This window comes from Podarcis muralis, chromosome 17 (assembly GCF_964188315.1).
Source record: "Podarcis muralis chromosome 17, rPodMur119.hap1.1, whole genome shotgun sequence".
NCBI lineage: Eukaryota > Metazoa > Chordata > Lepidosauria > Squamata > Lacertidae > Podarcis > Podarcis muralis.
Window position 1 is genome coordinate 41407261 of NC_135671.1, and position 16553 is coordinate 41423813.

A 16553-nucleotide genomic window follows, 5' to 3' on the forward strand; every position below is an offset into this window, starting at 1 on the left:
CCTTCTATGAAGGATGATCAGTGGCATGTCCCATTCATGAATCTTGGAGACAATGGGAAGGAAATCTCCCGGAACTTCTCAGGTTCATACAAGGAAGCTGTATCTAACCAAACTGGAATTCTAAAGCCTTTCCTCTCTTCTTTGAAACACTTGACCCTCTCGCGTGCTGCAACACTTACTGCTTTTGAAATTGCACCCTCTTTCAAATGCGGTTTGGCATATCACACGGCAGGGGTTGCAGGTGCCGCTGCTGACTGCTCTAGGAGGAAAACAAAACAAATATCACATGGTAGTGGCCCCCCCCCCCCGGCCTCTATAGAGTGCCATGAACATCGATGGTGCTAAGTAAACAAGCAGGGACCTTGGCCTTTGACTTTATATGATTTGAAGTCAGGCTGTACATTTTTCTTGGCTTTATTGTTTTATCTTTTTGTAAACCACTTTGTGGGTTGATTTTTTTTCTTTTCTTGCAATCAAGCAACGTATAAATTTTATGAAATAAATATTAAATAAAATGTACATTTAATTGCTAAATATTACAAACATTTCAAGTTCTCTATATTGTAGGGTGTGTGTGGAATCTGGTACCAGAACAAGAAAACTGTATTTAGTGGATGTGCTTCAGTATTCACCACAAATATAGCAGACAACAACTAATATGCAGAATCAGATAATAGGATTTTCTATTTGTATGCCGGCTTTCTCCTAATGCATCCCCCGATTTTCTCTCTTTCTCTCTTTCTCTCTCTCCCCCATGCTTTTTAACATCTATATGAAGCCTCTGGGAGAGATCATCAGGGGGGTTGGGCTGGGTGTTCATCAGTATGCAGATGATACCCAGCTCTACCTCTTTTAAATCGGAACCAGTGAAGGTGGTGAAAGTCCTGTGTGAGTGTCTGGAGGCGGTTGGAGGATGGATGGCGGCTAACAGATTGAGGTTGAATCCCGACAGGACAGAAGTACTGTTCTTGGGGGACAGGGGGTGGGCTGGTGTGGAGGACTCCTGAATGGGGTAACTGTGCCCCTGAAGGACCAGGTGCGCAGCCTGGGAGTCATTTTGGACTCACAGCTGTCCATGGAGGGGCAGGTCTATTCTGTGTCCAGGGCAGCTGTCTACCAGCTCCATCTGGTACGCAGGCTGAGACCCTCCCTGCCCGCAGACTGTCTGGCCAGAGTGGTGCATGCTCTGGTTATCTCCTGCTTAGACAGGATCAATAGGAATATTAATGCCATGGTTTCTTCCAACTGCTCAGCCTATATGTCTATGTGTAGAAAACCCCTCCTAATGTAGCAGGAAACACCAGATGCCTGCAGTGACCTTTGTTCCAAGAGAGCCAAACCCAAAGGGGATGCTGAGACCCCTTAGATTTCTTACTGTTCCAAGATTGTGGTGCATATTTTCCTTTCTAACCTCCTTAACCAAGCTAGCCAAATCTTAGTTTCAAATCCCACCTTTTGCCATAAGTTCACCAGATAGCCTTAAAGAAACCACCTTCTCTAAGATGGGACAGACAGAAGTTTTGAAGAGACTTAATAGTGGGATTCTAGTTGGTTTTGCTCCTTGTGGTGCACTCATATATTTCCTTTGTCCTTTTGGTTTGAACAGGTGTTGCAAGCTTTCCAAACAATGCCAAAAACCTCCCAAACCTGTTTACCAGAAGCAGAAGTAGGGGAAATGCACACACTATGAATAGTGATCCCTCTTTCTTTTCTTTTCTTTTTTTCATAGAATCATAGAATCATAGAGTTGGAAGAGACCACAAGGGCCATCGAGTCCAACCCCCTGCCAAGCAGGAAACACCATCAGAGCACTCCTGACATATGGTTGTCAAGCCTCTGCTTAAAGACCTCCAAAGAAGGAGACTCCACCACACTCCTTGGCAGCAAATTCCACTGTCGAACAGCTCTTACTGTCAGGAAGTTCTTCCTAATGTTTAGGTGGAATCTTCTTTCTTGTAGTTTGGATCCATTGCTCCGTGTCCGCTTCTCTGGAGCAGCAGAAAACAGCCTTTCTCCCTCCACTATGTGACATCCTTTTATATATTTGAACATGGCTATCATATCACCCCTTAACCTCCTCTTCTCCAGGCTAAACATGCCCAGCTCCCTTAGCCGTTCCTCATAAGGCATCATTTCCAGGCCTTTGACCATTTTGGTTGCCCTCCTCTGGACACGTTCCAGTTTGTCAGTGTCCTTCTTGAACTGTGGTGCCCAGAACTGGACACAGTACTCCAGGTGAGGTCTGACCAGAGCAGAATACAGTGGCACTATTACTTCCCTTGATCCAGATGCTATACTCCTATTGATGAGGCCCAGAATTGCATTGGCTTTTTTAGCTGCCGCGTCACACTGTTGGCTCATGTCAAGTTTGTGGTCAACCAAGACTCCTAGATCCTTTTCACATGTACTGCTCTCAAGCCAGGTGTCACCCATCTTGTATTTTTCTGATAACAAAATAAAACTTCATGAGACAAACACATAAAAACTAAACCAAACCAAACCAAGGCTGACATGTTGTTGTTGTTTAGTCGTTTAGTCGTGTCCGACTCTTCGTGACCCCATGGACCAGAGCATAGGATGCTATATTCACAAGAAGAAATGATAAAGCTGCTTATTCGGATATTTGCAATAAGATGCAGACAGGTAAGTGGAGAGTACAGTCATAAGAAACGAGAGCAAGAAGTGTGGCGCATATGACTTTAAAAATATACAGAAACATAGACCCACAACTGAAATTATCAGAGACATAAGGAGTACCAGTAATAAAAGGCTCTATATTACATCAAGAAACTTTTTCAAGCAATTAGGTGTCCTTATCCCAAATTTCATGAGAGGCTCGTAAAGGTAAAGGGACCCCTGACCATTAAGTCCAGTTGCAGACGACTCTGGGTTGTAGCTTTACTGGCTGAGGGAGCTGACATTTGTCTGCAGACAGTTTTTCCAGGTCATGTGGCCAGCATGACTAAGCCGCTTCTGGCGAACCAGAGCAGCGCACGGAAACGCCATTTACCTTCCCGCCGGAGCGGTACCTATTTATCTACTTGCACTTCATGCTTTCAAACTGCTAGGTTGGCAGGAGCAGGGACCGAGCAACGGGAACTCACCCCATCACAGAGATTTGAACTGCCGACCTTCCGATCGGCAAGCCCTAGGCTCTGTGGTTTAAACCACAGGGTCACCTACGTCAAGAAGAGACAAATGTATTTATTTCTTTTTTAATGTATTCATTTACATAAATCCCACCAAACTGAGACAACAGTTAAAAAAATGGGTGTACCATATAAGTTTTTAATGTCCTGCATTTTTCCATATATTACTCCACCACAATGAGGTGTTTATTTCAGACTATGTTTTCCATATTTGGGCAATTGGTGGACTTGCAGCAATAAGAAAGTATTTTAACAAATCTTTCAATTTTATATTTTTATTCTCTTCTTTAAAAAAGTGAATAGTGGTCTCTCTTTAAAACTGCCTTCAGCTCTCTGGAAAAACAATAACAGGCTGTTGTTTATTTCTGGCCTTAACCTCATTCCCTTCCTTGTTCAGAGTGGGGATTATAATATTGACCTATCTTACAGAATAGTTGTGAGGATTACTCAGGTAATGTCTGTGAAGTATTTTTCATTTTCTAAGTGCAATGAGTGCCTATTGCTACAACCAGAACTACTTTCTATGACTATATTCTGTTCAAATTCCCATCTGAGTCCTAGATCCTAAAAGAAAAATTGAATAAGTTGTTTGTTAGACAAAGTCAAATCCACACCATACATTGAAAGCCCATTTATACCACTTTAACAGAGCTATAATTCCCAGCACCCTTAATCCACTACAGTTCCCAGGATTATTGGGAGCAGGGAAGCCATGGGCTTTGCATATATGATGCGAGTGTGCCTTGAAGGCCACACTTTCCCTCAAATATGGAGCCCAAGATGACTTACAACAGGCATGAAAATGTATGTGTGTAAATGGGAAACAAAAAAAGAAACATAAATAAAACTACTATAAAATCAATAAAATTCCATGAGCTACAGAGTAGACAAGAGAGTAGCAGATCAGTTAAATACAATAGTAAATACTCTTCAACCAAATGTCTGGTGAAATAAGACAATCTTTAGTTTCGATCCCCAAGGAAGAAGTTTCAGAATTGGGAAGCCACCACAGAAAATGCCCTGATGGGACAGGTCACCCTCCTAGTGTCTCAGGGGTGGGGGTGAGACTGCAAACAGGATCTCTCCAGCTGACCCCATGGCACGTGGTGAACAGGATAGGGACAGACATCCATTTAGGTACCTGGGTCCCAAGTCGTTCAGGGCTTTAGAGGCTAATAAAGGTAAAGGTACCCCTGCCCGTATGGGCCAGTCTTGACAGACTCTAGGGTTGTGCGCTCATCTCACTCTAGAGGCCGGGAGCCAGCGCTGTCCGCAGACACTTCTGGGTCACGTGGCCAGCGTGACGAAGCTGCTCCGGCGAACCAGCACCAGAGCAGCACACGGAACGCCGTTTACCTTCCCTATTTATCTACTTGCACCCGGGGGTGCTTTCGAACTGCTAGGTTGGCAGGCGCTGGGACCAAGCAACGGGAGCGCACCCCGCCGCGGGGATTCGAACCGCCGACCATGCGATCGGCAAGTCCTAGGCGCTGAGGTTTTACCCACAGCGCCACCCGCGTCCCATAGTTAGAGGCTAATAGCAATATCTTAAATAATGCAAGGTAATTCACAGGCCCCTTCGTGGATCACGTCCCCTTCATGGATCACTGCCTTGCCGTGGCAAAGGGGCTTGAAGAACTCAGAGAAGCCATGAACAATGCCGAGGAGGGCACCCAAGATGAACAGGTCATAGTGGAGAGTTTTGACCAAACATGATCCACCTGGAGCAGGAACCGGCAAGCCACTCCAGTATCCTTGCCAAGAAAACTCCATGGACAAAGACAACAGGCATATAAAAGTCATGACGCTGGAAGATGAGCCCCAACATGCTACTGAGGAAGAGCGGAGGGCAAATACAAGTAGATTCAGAGCTGATGAAGCGGCTGGGCCAAAGCCAAAAGGACGCTCAGTTGTGGATATGCCTGGAAGTGAAAGGAAAGTCCAATGCTGTAAAGAAAAATATTGCATAGGAACCTGGAATGTAAGAACCATGAACCTGGGTAAGTTGGATGTGGTCAAAAATGAGATGGCAAGAATAAATATTGACATCCTGGGCATCAGTGAACTAAAATGGACGGGAATGGGCGACTTCAGTTCAGATGACCATCACATCTACTACTGTGGGCAAGAATCCCGTAAAAGAAATGGAGTGGCCCTCATAGTCAACAAAAGAGTGGCGAAAGCTGTACTGGGATGCAATCTCAAAAATGATAGAATGATCTTGATACGAATACAAGGCAGACCTTTTAACATCACAGTAATCCAAGTTTATGCACCAACTACTGGTGCTGAAGAAACTGAAATTGACCAATTCTATGAAGACTTACAACACATTATAGAAGTGACACCAAAGAAGGATGTTCTTCTCATTATAGGGGATTGGAATGCTAACGTAGGGAGTCAAGAGATAAAAGGAACAACTGGCAAGTTTGGCCTTGGAGATCAAAACGAAGCAGGGCAAAGGCTAATAGAGTTCTGTCAAGAGAACAAGCTGGTCATCACAGACACTCTTTTCCAACAATACAACACATGGACATCACCAGATGGGCAGCATCAAAATGTGATTGATTATATTCTCTGCAGCTAAAGATGGAGAAGCTCTATACAGTCAGCAAAAACAAGACCTGGAGCTGACTGTGGCTCAGATCATCAGCTTCTTATAGCAAAATTCAAGCTTAAACTGAAGAAAGTAGGAAAAATCACTGGGCCGGTAAGATACAATCTAAGTCAAATCCCTTATGAATACACAGTGGAAGTGAGGAACAGGTTTAACGATTTAGATTTGGTGGACAGAGTGCCTGAAGAACTATGGATGGAGGCTCGTAACATTATATAGGAGGCAGCAACGAAAACCATCCCAATGAAAAGGAAATGCAAGAAAGCAAAGTGGCTGTCCAACGAGGCCTTACAAATAGCGGGGGAGAGAAGGCAAGCAAAATGCGAGGGAGATAGTGAAAGATACAGGAAATTGAATGCAGATTTCCAAAGAATAGCAAGGAGAGAGAAGAAGGCCTTCTTAAATGAGCAATGCAAACAAATAGGGGAAAACAACAGAATGGGAAGAACCAGAGATCTGTTCAAGAAAACTGGAGATATGAAAGGAACATTTCGTACAAAGATTGCCATAATAAAGGACAAAAGTGGTAAAGACCTAACAGAAGCAGAAGACATCAAGAAGAGGTGGCAAGAATACACAGAGGAATTATACCAGAAAGATATGGATGGCTCGTACACCCCAGGTAGTGTGGTTGCTGACCTTGAGCCAGACATCCTGGAGAGTGAAGTCAAATGGGCCTTAGAAAGCACTGCTAACAACAAGGCCAGTGGAAGTGATGGTATTCCAGCTGAACTATTTAAAATTTTAAAAGATGATGCTGTGAAGGTGCTACACTCAATATGCCAGCAAGTTTGGAAAACTCAGCAGTGGCCAGAGGATTGGAGAAGATCAGTCTACATCCCAATCCCAAAGAAGGGTAGTGCCAAAGAATGCTCCAACTACCGCACAATTGCACTCATTTCACACGCTAGCAAGGTTATGCTTAAAATTCTACAAGGCAGGCTTAAGCAGTATGTGGACCGAGAACTCCCAGAAGTGCAAGCTGGATTTCGCAGGGGCAGAGGAACCAGAGATCAAATTGCAAATATGCGCTGCATTATGGAGAAAGCTAGAGAGTTCCAGAAAGACATCTACTTCTGCTTCATTGACTACACAAAAGCCTTTGACTGTGTCAACCACAGCAAACTATGGCAAGTTCTTAAAGAAATGGGAGTGCCTGATCATCTCATCTGTCTCCTGAGAAATCTCTTTGTGGGACAAGAAGCTACAGTTAGAACTGGATATGGAACAACTGATTGGTTCAAAATTGGGAAAGGAGTACAACAAGGCTGTATATTGTCTCCCTGCTTATTTAACTTATATGCAGAATTCATCATGCGAAAGGCTGGACTGGATGAATTAAGATTGCCGGAAGAAATATCAACAACCTCAGATATGCAGATGACACAACCTTGATGGCAGAAAGTGGGGAGGAATTAAAGAACCTTTAAATGAGGGTGAAAGAGGAGAGCGCAAAATATGGTTTGAAGCTCAACATCAAAAAAACGAAGATCATGGCCACTGGGCCCATCACCTTCTGGCAAATAGAAGGGGAAGAAATGGAGGCAGTGAGAGATTTTACTTTCTCGGGCTCCATGATCACTGCAGATGGTGACAGCAGCCACGAAATTAAAAGACGCCTGCTTCTTGGGAGAAAAGCAATGATAAACCTAGACAGCATTTTAAAAATCAGAGACATCACCTTGCCAACAAAGGTCCATATAGTTAAAGCTATGGCTTTCCCAGTAGTGATGTATGGAAGTGAGAGCTGGACCATTAAGAAGGCTGATCGCCGAAGAATTGATGCTTTTGAATTATGGTGCTGGAGGAGACTCTTGACAGTCCCATGGACTGCAAGAAGATCAAACCTATCCATTCTTAAGGAAATCAGCCCTGAGTGCTCACTGAAAGGACAGATCCTGAAGCTGAGACTCCAATACTTTGGCCACCTCATGAGAAGAGAAGACTCCCTGGAAAAGACCCTGATGTTGGGAAAGATGGAGGGCACAAGGAGAAGGGGACGACAGAGGACAAGATGGTTGGATAGTGTTCTCGAAGCTACCAGCATGAGTTTGACCAAACTGCAGGAGGCAGTGGAAGACAGGAGTGCCTGGCGTGCTCTGGTCCATGGGGTCACGAAGAGTCGGACACGACTAAACAACTAAACGACAAAAACAATTCACAGGCAGCCAATGAATAGATTTTGGAATTGGTGTTACATAATCCCTACAGGTTGCTCCACTGGCAGCCCGGTAGCAGAATTCTGCACAGTTGAAGTGTCCAGACAATCTTCAAGGAAAGCCCTGCATAGACTGCTTTGCAATAATCTATCCCAGATAGGTCACTGAGGCCAGGCTAGCTCAGTCCAGGAACAGCCCTAGTTGGTGCACCAACCAGAAGTGGGCTAAGGCACTCCTTGCTACTTGGGCTTCCAATGAAAATTTGGAATTGAGGGATACCTCAAACCAGACACTTGCTTCTTTGGGTGCTGGCAGGTATGCTGTCCTCCTAGCCCTGGACAAATAGATCTCCTCAGTTCTCTCCTCAGGATTCATCTTCAGTTCATTTTCCCTCATCCAGACACCGACTTCCAGGTGTTGATCCAAACACTAAACAGCCTCTCCGGATTAGAGTGGAAAAACTGAGTTGGGTGTGATCCACGCTTTACCTCAAAACTCCAGAATACAGTTCCCAGCAGTTTCATTCACGGTATCATCATCATCAGCCTGTGACCATGGATGTCCTGTTCTTAATTTGCTTTGCTGTTTAACCTAGTATCACATGGCAATTACTTCCATAAGCCAGGGCTGGGGAACCTCTGGCCCTCCAGATGTTGAGCCTATCATCCCTGGCCATTGGCCATGCTGGCGATAATGAGACTTGGAGTCCAACAAGGTCTGGAGAGCCTCTCCAATTCCCCACCACAAGAGAACATTGATATCTCAAATGCATACTCTGCCCTTCAGGCATTCTCAAGACAGCTTATAAAATAACCATAGAATTGTAGTGTTGGAAGGGACGCCAAGGGTCATCTAGTCCAACACCCTGCAATGCAGAAATCTTTTGTTCAACATGGGGCTTGAACCCATGACCCTGAGAGTATGAGTCCCACGCTCAACTGACTGAGCTATCCCAACTCCTGGGATAACTTTTACAGATACAGTACTAAAAATAAAATTTACAGATACTACAAAACAATAACAGAACAACAGCACAGCCAGGCCTGGCAGCAAGACCCATCACAGTGCGCATTTGCCAGGGCCAAGCACCTTGGCCTGGTCCAGCAGAGCGGACACTGCCACTCCCCCCAAGAGTTGTCCAGCTCCAGGCCCCAGCTTCCCGGCATGCTCCAGCTTGCTCCCGGCCTCACCTGCTAACAGTGCTCAAATGGGCTAAGGGGATGCTCAGTTCTCTGCTCCATTACAGCAAGGCTGCTGGGCAAAGCCTTTCCCTTGCAAAGGGGAGGCTGAGGTTGGCAACTGCAGCAGTGGCAGCCCTAGGAGGGGAAGCAGTGGGGGGGCACAGGGTGGGGCAGGTGGGGACTGCTTGGTGCTGGAGGGGGCTTGCTAACACACCCACACCCATAAAATTGGGGGCCAGGTGTGCTCAAGGGATTATTCTGTGTTATGTGAACAAGTTTTTCCATTTGGTTTGGCCTGAATTTCAGCAGATGGGCTGGTTCACACATGTGTCTGCATTTCTCAAGACTTGGTTCCTCTACACTTGCTGACTGGCAGCTGTAAATGTGAGAATTGACTCAGCCCAAAAAGCACGGTAGCCTTGGAGGAGACAGGAAAGTTCTCCTCTGTGGGTGTCAGATCTGTGGTGGCCAAGGCATGCGAGCATGTTGTGCTCACGGTGCCTATGGGAAGCAGTGCCTGCTACTCTGAGAGAAAGTAACTCATTCACTCCTAATTTTATAAATGGCTATAAACCCCTCAGCTGGTTGTCTTCCCACCCACCTCCAACCTAAAAATCTCTGACCTCTTAAGCCTTTTCCCCTAAGCAAGATGCCTCATCGGAAACATGTTCCGCACGCCATGTGTGTGAGGCATGCTCCTAGTCCCAGATAGCCTCGGGGTCCGGCTCCTCTCTTGCTCACTCTGCTGCCCCACTTGTGAATGCAGCTTGCTCATGGCAATTCATGCCCGACCTTTCTCTGCTTTGAGCCTGGACCAGATTGCCACAGTGGCAAAGCCAGTCAGGGTACATGATCTGTGTGGGTTATTCTGTCCAGAAGAAGGTCTAGCAGGAACAGGGATGGCTGAACCTGGAGGGCATGAGAATCCAGGCTCATCGGAAACCCCTCCAAGGGGAAGAGAGGCAGCTAAGAGGCAGCGCATCCTCAGGCTCAGTGCAGCTGGCACCTCCAGACAGGGCTAAGAGAGATCCTTACAGAAACCCTGTAGAATCATACCAGTCAGTGCACAATGCGATTGGGAAACGCTTTAATGAGGTCGAGAAGGAAACCAGGATCCAGGGTGGAAGGGGAAGCAAAGTTAATTTTCACCTAACAGGTTGTCCTGGCTCTGAGTGTGAATGCACTCACAGCCTACTGTCTAAAAACCAGAGAGTCTAACTTCCTTGCACCCCTCAGAAAGAAAGAGAGAAAAAGAAAGAGAGAACATGCATTATCCCACGAAGGACAGAAGGTGCAAATAGGATTGTCCAAGAGAGTTGGAGACCATGCCAGAGAATTGTTTCCTAATTTCCCAAGTTCAGTGAGAAGGTCCATCCTTATTCTACCACCCAGGTGATCCCAGGTAAGTGATCTGCTGATCATTGTCCCATTTGGTGCCTCCACAGCAAATACGCACAACTTGATAGAAGGGTTTTCAAGGAAAGATCCCCAGATTGCATAACTCTGCCTTTGGGGAAAGGGATGGGGGAGATATAAGGATGTTTCTGCTTGGATGAGATTAATTTTAACATTTCCATACCTGGAGCACAGGACTGAGCAGGCAGGAGATGCTTCATGAGAGCATAATGGAAGCCCTGACCAAAAATCCACTTAGTCCTGCATCCCATTTTCCATAGCGGTCAGGCAGATGCATAAACCAGGGGCAAAGGCACGAGCCCCCTCCTGATTCTGCCTCCCAGCAACTGACCTTGCATGGTGCACTGCCTCTGAACATGGAGGTTTTGTGGAGCGTTTCTGCCATGGCCACTAGCCTTTGATAGATCTATCCCCCTGAATTCATCTGATCTCCCTTCAAAGCTACCTGTGACAGTGAACCATCACGTTATCCTCCAGCAATGAATTCTGTAAATTAATAATGTGACAAGTGCTTTCTTTTGTCTGTCCTGAATCTACTGCCAATCAATTTCATTGGGTGATCCTGAGCAGTCACAGCATTATGGGAGAGGGAGAATATATATTCAAAAGTCCCCTGTGATCTTATCCTCTTTCAGAGCTGAGTTAGTTTAATCCATGCGCTTACAACATGCAGTTGTGCAGCACACTCACAAGTCTAAGCACACACGCACACAACAGGGCACATGCTCAAGATCTCCTAACAAGGAATAGAAGGCATTACAACCACTCTTATGTGCCAGAAGGGTTACAGAACAGGTTTTTCCTATTCTCCATGCATGTTTAGTCCTGATATAACTCTACAAGCAGAATTGTGTGAGAACAGAGGGGTTAGGGAATTGGAGACCTCAGTTTGTTGCACATCCAAGCGTCATAATTGACAACTGAGAATTATTGGAACAGAATGTGCAACACAGTTTAGACGTAGGCACACACGATAATGCAAATATTATTTGATCTAATGAATCAATCAGATGTTGTTAATGCTACACAGAACCCACAGGGTATCAGCAGAAGCGCTAACAGATTCTTAGGAGACAAGGTCCACTAGTAGTCTGTCCTATTTTCAAAATAGTGCAACAGAAGTCAGTGTAGAAATGGGACTCCTAAGAGGTGGAAGGGAGAGGATCTCAAACTCTTGAAGGAAAGGGCAGGGAGTGTCAGGGAGGAAGCCGGCCACTGAGATCATGTCCCAGGTCTCCTGGAATCATCTTTCCAGAACCATGAGGATTACTGATTCTCAGAAGTCCAGTGGACTTCCCATATACCATGCTGACTCCACCACCAGAACTGAATTTTGTGATCCTTCTTCTGTAATAAACTGTAGTAGCTGATGACTGTTATTTTAAATCCAATAGATTGCAGTAAAAGACTATGCTTGTGGGGTGTGTGTGTGTGTGTGTGTGTGTGTGTGTGTGAGAGAGAGAGAGAGAGAGAGAGAGAGAGAGAGAGAGAGACCCTGTGAGCAATGCAGCACACACACACACACACACACACACACACACACACACACTTGTAAAGTTCCTGCCAAGGCACTGGAAAGAACCCTGTGACTTGCATGCACATGTTACCTAAACACATCTATCTGTCCATGCACACAAATGTAGCTAGGTGAGAACAATGGTCTATTGATTCACACATGTGCTTGCTCAAAGACACATAGGTGGTCATATACCAACCAATAGAAAAAGCATACAAACAGGAGATACGTATGCATTAGTGCACATGAATGCATTATCTTTCACAGACACAAAAGATTCAAAATAATGTGGATACATAAACACACACACACGTTTGAACCCACTTCTACTGTGTAAATTATATATAATTACAAACACACCAATACAGCTATATTGTAGTCCATTTTCGCCTGTGTGTGTGTGTTTGAGAGATGTAGAATAGGCTTTTACAAAGCTCCTACTGCCTGGCAGGCGTTTGAGTGCATCAAATACATTGGCAGGAGCTTTAAAAACCCCTTCTGATTGTGTGCACGTGTGCTCTCTTATACGGTGCTGCCAGTGCCTTTTATTCACCGCTTTCCCTCAGCACCCAAAGCGCCTCTGCTCTTTCTCCTTTACTGTGCAGCCCTCTTCTCACAGCCCTGTCCTCAACCCAGAGGGAACTTCTGCCCCGTCCCAAAGATGCTCCTAAACTTTCTGGGTGTCTAAAGAATGGAATCGCTTGAGCTGTGGCGCACCCAGCATGCTGCCCCTCCCATTTCCAGGTCAGAATCCTAGCCCACCTTTGTATCCCAACTTCTGGTTCCTGCGCTCCTGCACCCCAGTCTCCAGTCACAATCTTAGCTCCATGCACGCCCTGCGCGCCACCTGCGGTCCATCCATTCCTGCATCCTTCTCCCGTGTACTTGCGCGAAATGCAAACTCCTCCATCCCCCAGCCCTCCTGCTGCCCCCTCCCGCTTCCTACCTGGGGGGAGCTGCGCGTCCCTCCCCCTCCTGGGGCTGGCGGGATGAGTTCCCACGTTACAGCTTGCCACGGGGCACAGGGTCGGCAGCTTGGGATGGCTCAGCCATGGCACGGAGCTGCCTGCCTCTGCGCTCCCTGGCAGAGTGTGTGAGCACAGCCTGCCTGGCAGAGAGCCCAAGGAGAAGAAAGCAGGGGCGGGAGCGGCTGCTGGGGCGGGGGGCGCCGAGGGAGGAGAGACCCAGGAACACATGGAGAGCCCGAGGCTGGGGACATGTGATTTAGGCAAAGAGAGGGCAAGAGGGAGGGTGGACGTGTGTGCGTGTGTATGTTTGTGTCAGAGGCAGTGTGCCTGCTCTGTGAAATATTGCATGTGTGTGTGAGCGCGTGCGTGCAAATGCACGCACATCAGCACATGTGAGAATGGTCCCTCAGTCGCTGCACATCTTCGTGGCTCTGCCTGCCTCAAGGGACCTGTACTTACCTGCGCCACATCCTTTACATCTGCTTCTCTCTGACGTTTGCACAGCAGGTGGTTGTGGCTGCCGGGCGGGGGGCGGGGGGGGGGAGTTTGGTATGTTGGCAAGTATTTGCAGAGCTGCCCGGGCGTGCAGCGAAGCGCCCCTTTGCTCCTCTCCGACCACCGCAGCTGTGGAAGAGGAGGACCAACGGGTGCAAGTTTGTGTTTGCGAGCCGGTTGCTGATGCATTTGTGCCTTTCCACCACAAAGGAGAGGCGGGGGGGGGGGGGGGAGGTTATAGTCCTGTTATCCCAGTTGGGATCTGCAAAGTGTATTGCCTTCCTTTAGACTAGTATATCAGAGACCTCTCTCTCTTTCTCCTCTGTGCGCGTTTCTGTCACAGAGACTCTCTGTGTGTAGTAAGTTTTGGGATACATCAATGTATGCTCTTGCGAATTGTCAATTCTGAAGACTCAATAGATGGCTTTTGTTTTATGATCAGCGTTTGCCTCTCATATTTGGTATTAGCAAGCAGCTTTTCTCCAGATCAGAAGAGTGATCGTGTTGTTGTGCTGCTCTCTATATTCTCCACCCACCCACCCCGCCATCTCCATTTCTGCTTCTTTTGTAACAGGCTTCTTGGTTTGCCGGCATTTCTCCCCGTTTTTGCTTCCCATCTGGCATATTGATCACACAGGTCAAGCGACATGCTGGGGGCTGCCTGACACCTGAAGGTCCCCCTCTTGGACTCATCACACTGTAAAAAGAAACAGAAAGTCAGCATCCGCAAACCCTTCCTCCCCGTGGCAGCAAAGGAAAGGGAACAGGACACGGCCGGGGTAGGATGGTGGGCTGTGAACATCATACCAGAGAACTCTGCTTATGAAGGCAGCTTGGAAACAAATAAACAAATATGTGTGTCTGTATACATGCAGTGACGGGTAAATCAAGGGGTACAACTGGATAGCAAGATACAGGGGTGCATGGAAGGAGCTTGGAGCAGGGGCAAGTGATGGGAGCTGGGAGAAAGGGAGAAAATGACCAGGGACTGCACTAATGCAACTGTTCCTAAGAAATTCGGTGCCTTCCCATATCTTCTCTGTAAACAACTGTGCATTTTTATGTAGCTGATTATTTGCATGGAGCTGTAGAGCTGGAAAATTCTAGAACCAAATGCATTTTCTTTAAGTGTGTGCATACGGTATATGCAATGGCCTGTTTGCATTCATTCTATTGCAGCAGTTGCATAAACCTCTGGTGTGTTATGGAGCCTGGGCTTATAAATCAGCAGGGGGAGTTTAACGCTGTGCACTTGTGGTTTGGTTTTGTTGCAGTTTCTTCCAGAAAGAGCAGTATGTGTGCATGTGCAGAATATTTCCTAAGGGGTGTGCAGACCTTTGTGATGGTGCCTCACCCCATGCACAAGTGCATCATAGTGGCACCAACTTGAGAGCAACGTCTGTCTGAATGTGTAATCTGCAAATCTATTTGCTGCAGCAGGAACCTCTGTGGGTGTGAGATACACAATTTCCGCTGTGGAAGGAGGGGGGGTGGCAGGACGCTTGGGTTCTACTCAAAGCCCTAGGCCATGCAGGTTGGGCACACAGCCTTATTTGTTAGTGGCAATTAGGAAATGTCAAAACTCTGGACTTAAAATGGACTTTCCCCATGGCAATGCGCTTCAATTGCTTCAAAAAGTGGTAAGCCAGCCCTGTGGCACACTGAGAGCAGTTCGGCCTTCTGACCCCAAACCCGCCAACTGCTATTAAGCAAACCCACTTCCTGGAAGAACGGAGGCAGAAGCAAGAGGAGAAGCAACCAATAGCTCTGTCCTACTCATTCTGCCATTGAGCAGCCGTCCCTGGGAATCACCCAGTGGGGAGTGCGCTGTTGCACTCAGGTCCTGCTTGGGAGCTTCCCCAGAGCAGCTGGTTGGACAGTGAGACCAAGATGAGGGACTGCATGGGCCTTTGGCCAAATCCTGCAGGTCTCATCTTACAAGAAAGAGGAACAAGAAAGAGGAGCAGAGGCTGAGGTTAAGGGAGGTCACAAGTCGGAAAGCCAAGGGCTGGAATAGCAGGAGCCAAGCATTGGGATACATTAAGAGAGAGCAAAATGTGGCCTTGTTCCAGCAGGAGAGCAGACAGGGCCAGGTCCCTCTCCCTTTGCGGCTTTAAGTGGGGCATTATCTACATCTGATCCTTTTTGCGGCTCCCCATGTAGCCAAACTAGTATAATCCAGGCCAAAGAGGAATGTATCAGCAGCTCAAGGGAAGCTTCACGGCTTTGTTGTTTACTGAATTTTGATCCTGCCCTTCCTCCTGAAGCAGCACAGGGAGCAAACTGCCTTCCCAACTGCGGTGCAAGTCCTTCTCTTCTGCTGATGCTGGGCAGCCAATGACAATCTCTGTTTGGACCCCATTCTCTCTGCTGGCCAGAGGACAGGGGACCTGTGGTCCTCCAGCACTTGCTGAACTGGTCAGCATGGCCAATGGTCACAGCTGTACAGGGCAATATTTGGAGGGTGCAGATTCCCCAGTCCTGCTTCCTGCCTTCTCAGACCTGGCATTGTGCCCTCACACCCCACAGCTCTTAAATGTCAGACTAGCACCAGGAAGACTCAGGTTCAATTCCTGCTCAGCTATGAAGCTCACTGGGTGACTGTGAGCCAGTCAACCTATCTCAGCCTAACCTACCTTGCAAGGTCGTTGTGAGGATACACATAGATGGTGGTGGGAGGACCTCGTAAGCTCCTTGGGGGTAAGAGAAGGATAAAGACACAACAGCCATAGCATCCTGCATATTTTTCTTAAAAACCAGCCACGACAGCGGCATTAGAAGGGAATCAGTGTTTCTTCAAAATATTAATAACAGTTTAATCTCCCGAGGGGCTCAGAGCTCCACGCTCCTCTGCCCCTCCCTCCAGTCAGCATCTCACTTGGCTTTACTTCGCCAGTGACAGCTTACAGCTTTCTAATCCCTTTCCTGGACCCTCCTAGCATGGTCACCAAATTTTAACTGAGAATACAGGGATGAACGCCCCACCCCAAAGTTGGGGAACTCATCCCCCCTCTCCTCCCCAGCCTACATCCCTTCCTCAGTTCACCTCCTT

The 16553-nt window shown here is 47.1% G+C and overlaps 1 protein-coding gene across 2 annotated transcripts in view; it reads right to left on the reverse strand.

The window, feature by feature from the left end:
- LOC114587821 (caM kinase-like vesicle-associated protein) overlaps positions 1–13180 on the reverse strand; it is a 47301-nt gene extending 34121 nt beyond the window's left edge. Inside the window, exon 1 of one of the 2 annotated variants that reach the window (XM_077921516.1) lies at positions 12985–13180. The gene's annotated coding sequence lies outside the window, so the exon portion shown is untranslated. Of the gene's footprint in view, positions 1–179; positions 245–12984 lie in introns of those variants that run through there. The other variant, XM_077921517.1, reaches the window with a different exon arrangement.
- Positions 13181–16553: the final 3373 nt, after the last annotated feature.